The sequence below is a fragment of the Arachis ipaensis genome, chromosome B09 (genome assembly GCF_000816755.2).
Source record: "Arachis ipaensis cultivar K30076 chromosome B09, Araip1.1, whole genome shotgun sequence".
NCBI lineage: Eukaryota > Viridiplantae > Streptophyta > Magnoliopsida > Fabales > Fabaceae > Arachis > Arachis ipaensis.
Window position 1 is genome coordinate 124,824,325 of NC_029793.2, and position 4,816 is coordinate 124,829,140.

The following is a 4,816-nucleotide window of genomic DNA, read 5'->3' on the forward strand; positions in this document are numbered from 1 at the left end:
GTTGATGTATGATGATTTATGATGGGTGATTGTGTGGATTAAAAAGTGGTTTGATATGATATATGTGATGTTGAGGTTATTGGAATGGTAATTGAAGATTGGGGATGATTGATAAATGGCTACTTTGCTGTGGTAGTTGGATAGGGGAAATTGATGTTGAAATTGATGATAGAATGAGGGTTGGTGAATGTATTGGTGGAAAAATTGTTTGTGATGTTGTATGTTGATAATTGAGTTTGAAAATGATGAAGTATGGTGGAAAGTTTGATATGAATGGAAAATTGTGACCCAAAGAGGGTAGGGTGTGTTGAAAATGGGAGTTTGGTATTGTTTTGGTTGGATGTGGTTTGAGGATTTTGGAAAATTTGGTAAATTGTGAATTTTGGTAAAAAGAAAATTTTGGTGAATTTTGTCTGATCATAACTTCTGCCTTGATTTCCATAATTGATTGAAAGTTGCTTAGAACTAAAGCTTATTGAAAACTCTTCGAATCGATATAAAGTTTGCAAAATTTGGGATTTTGTAGAGGAAGTTATGATCATTCAAAGATTGGTGTAAAAATCTGAAATTCTGCAAAGCTGTAGAATTGTATGATTTTTGGTATGTGCGCATGCACACCTCTGCGAAAATTTAACCTGTGCGCATGCACAGACCTGTGCGTACGCACACACAGAGGCAGGTAATCTGTTCACAGCGCTAGCACAGCTTGTGCACGGATATATCCAATGAGAAATTGCAACATGTGCGCACGCACAGCCATGTGCGCACGCACAGCCATGTGCGCACGCACACGTTGGGAAGGCCAGTCTGTTAGAGGCACTGGCACACCTTATGCGAGCGAACAGACCTTCCAAGAATTGGTACCTGTGCGTACGCACACTTTAAGAAATCTTCCTGGGCGTGCGCACGCACACCCCTATGCGAACGCACACGCCCTGTTTCTAAATTTTAAGTTTGTTTTCTACTATTTCACCTTCCCAGCAAGATTATAAGCTTCTAAGACACCATTTTAAGACTTTTGGGCTTGATTTTGAGTATGAGAATGTGGGATATAACCTAAGAGTTTTAGCTAATATTATTATGAAAATTAGAGAACGGAGGCTTAGGTTTCTGGTGTATTGAGGATGGGTCTGGTCGAATGAGAAAGGAGAAAGATATATGAAATGAGAAACTGATGATGGTTACTACGAGCTAGTTGGATGTTGAATGAAAGTGTTCCAGGCACTATATCCTTGGAATGTTGAGAATTTATAATTAAAAGTGGAATTGAGATGAGAAATGGTGATGTCTGGTGATAATTTGAGGTGAATGGAATTGCTGGATGTGGAAAGTGTGCCAGGTACTATATCCTTGGAATGATTTATGATGAAATATATGTTGTTGTTGATTTCCTTCTCTGCCGCAAGAGTGTGTCAGGCACTATATCCTCGGATTGAGCATGCAAGTGTGCCATGCACTATATCCTCGGAATGTTAGGGTGCCAGGCAGTATATCCTTGGAACGAAAGCGTGCCAGACACTATATCCTCGGAAGTGGCAGAAGAGGCGACTTCCGAAAGGATGTGTCAGGTTGGCATTCATAGACCGACAAGTGATATCACAAGCCAATAGGATAGACATTCATCATATGCATCTTTTATGTGCTTGTATGCTTTGATTATTTGAGTTTGCCTAATTGTATAATATGTCTACTTGCTTCTTGAATTAATTGTTATATATTTGAATATTACCTGTGTTTTTCTTGCTTGTATTATCTGTGTTTGTCTGGTTTTGAGGAGGTTAAGTAGGTGGTGGCGATGGGATCGCATGGAAGATAGGTTGGAGAAGGCTGTGGGACAGCGTTGTTTGGTTAGAATAGAAATCCCCTAAGATAGAGTACTCTATTTATTCATGATAAGATTTATATATATATGCTTTATTGTTTTGGTATGCCTAAGTTGAATCTTGTGATGGATATGACGTCTAGGATTGCCTCTGGTGTCCCGGGGTCTTATATCCTACATCACTGGGCAGCATTACCATACTGAGAACCTCCAGTTCTCATACCATATTTCTGTTGTGTTTTTCAGATGCAGGTCGCAACCCATCTCGATGAGTTGCTTGGATGGTGACAGAAGCAGAGGACCCGGATACCTTTTGGAGTCTTTTGATTTATTTTGTTATATATCTCTCACTTTTGTATTTTATTTTACCTAGAGGCTTGTATTTGCGAGAACAAAACTTGTATAAGCTGTTTTTACTGTCTAATTTCATGTAGGGCCTGTATATGGATAGCCAGCTTAAACTCCACGAGTTGTGGCTAGATTCTTATGTTATTATACTATGATATTTTGTTATACTGTATCTACTTCTTGTGCCTTAAGTTAGTAGCTTCGCTAGTACGTTTTGTGCTTTTCAAATCCTATTTTTGAGCTATATCCTTCATCGAGCTTCTAGATTATACTAATTTTTCTATATATATTATGTATGAGCCTTAGGACTGTCATAATCTCTGATTAACCTTTGCTTTACGACGCGAGGTAAGGCTTAGGGTAATTAGGGTGTTACATTTAGTGGTATCAGAGCGGTTTGTCCTCGTGAGCCTGAGGGATAGACCTATTGTGCTTCATTGCATACTTTGTGTGTCTTTTTCTTTGATGCTATTAGGTTATCTGCTTGATATTGCATAGCATGCTTGTTTGTGAGTGCCTGTTTGGGATATTTGAAGCACTAGGCTTTTGATATTGAGACTGATCACCTTGATATCGATTGTTTGGTATAGACAGGAACCTTAATGGCCACTCGCGGACGAGGTAGTGCACGTTCACGAGAGAGTAGGAATGAGCGACCGGCCGATAACCATGCCGAGTTCATAGCGGCAATGGCAAATCTTGCAAACACCATGGGGCTACCGCTGCTGCGACTCTGCAAGCTGTGCAGAGGTTAAGTCAACTGGCGGGAAATGAAAATGGAAACGGTGAAGGAGATGCAACTGATAATGCTGAAGGGAACGACGATAATATGGGAGGTGCTCCGATGACCTTGGTGACGTTTCTCAAGGTTCATCCGCCAAGTTTCAGAGGATCAACAAATCCCACGGAAGCAGATAACTGGTTCCAAGCTATGGAGCGCGTGCTGCAAGCACAGCATGTCCCGAATAACCAATATGTGGAGTTTGCTGCTTATCAGCTTTTGGAAGAGGCACAGCATTCGTGGCAAGCAGAATACTGCTTACTATAGCTTCAAAACGCCGATGTTCCTTGGGATGTATTCCAGACGGCCTTCTACAAGAAGTACTTTCCTGAGTCTGCAAGGGAAGCGAAGGAGATAGAACTTATGCAGCTGAAGCAAGGTTTATTATCTGTGGCAGACTACACCAGCCGATTTGAAGAGCTCTGTAGGTTCTCTAGGGCATGTCAGGGTGCCTAGAGACTTATGAAAGTTGGAAGTGTATCAAGTATCAAAGGGGCTTGAAGGATGACATCATGACTGCTGTGGCTCCTATGGAGATCCGTACTTTTTCCGACTTGGTGAACAAGACAAGAATGGTTGAAGAATACGCAAAGACGGTAGCCTCGTCAAGGGACACTCATAGAAGCAACCCTAGTAGGGAACGTGATGATTACCTTGGACCAAGGGGACAGAACTTCAAGAGAGATGGACACGCTCCTCAGCATCTGCTAAGTCAAGGGAATTTTAGGAGGGACAACAATGCCCAGTTTCACCATATGAAGGGGAGTCGCCTGTGTTATGCTTGTGGACTACCTGGACACCTAGCCAAGAACTGCCGTCGTAAGAAAAATCAGAACATGGATCGGAATCAAAAGTCTGGCCGTGTGCTTACCTTGGATGCACATGAGGCGACGGGGTCGGATCCTCCGACGAGAGGTAAGCGTATGCTTTGAGTATTATAATGCTTGGACCTGCCGGTAGCTTAGTTCTATCTTTTCCAAATTCGCCGTTAGGATTACAAGAGCTTAGAGTTTTGTTGGAAGTAAACCATGGGAAAGGAATATTCTAGTGACGGTGGCCGACGATTTCGAATATGTGATGACGAACGATCAGAGTGACGCAGCGGAAGTCGAAAGAGAACATCAACATGGTAGGATGATGATGAATGAGATGCTTTGGCAACTTGTTGGGTTGGTAACGTTGATAGTAGAATGCTTCGTGGAGAATATATATATATTGCGTGATTCGAATTTTTGAGGACGAAAATTTTATTAGGAGGGGAGAATGTAAGAACCGGAGTTTTCACAAATAAAATAATTTAAATGCCCAAATTAGGTCCTGGAAAGTTAGAACGAGAATTTGGGGACTTAAATATGATTTTTGGACTCAGTAGATTTTTCTGAGTCAGAAAATATGTTTCTGTGAAAAACCGTAAAAAATCCCGAACCGACAGTCGAACCGTTTGAACCGGTTCAAGTCACCCGATACTGGGCGAGAAAAAGTAAAAATAGTAAAAAACCTTAGAAAAATGTTAGAAATGGAAAATCGAGCGTTAATTTTAAAGGTTTGGCGCTAAAAACGCTAACGGTTAGACCAGGCCCAAGTTGGGCCCAAGCCCTACATATATAAGGGTTCATTAAATGAGAAGAGAGAAGAAACACTATTCATCTCCTCACTCTTTTCATCATATCTTGAACTATGTTGCTCCGATTCGCGTGCCGTAAGCGGCTACGCGAAGTTCTCGCCGAGCCTGTCGTTTTTATCTAAGCTTTGTGGTAAGCTTTTCGAGTTTCCCTGCCCAGTTTTTGTGCCCTTGTGTGGAATTTGAGTTTTAGGATTTGGCTTTGAGTGAAATCTTGTGTTTTGTGTGTTTAGGTACACTCTAA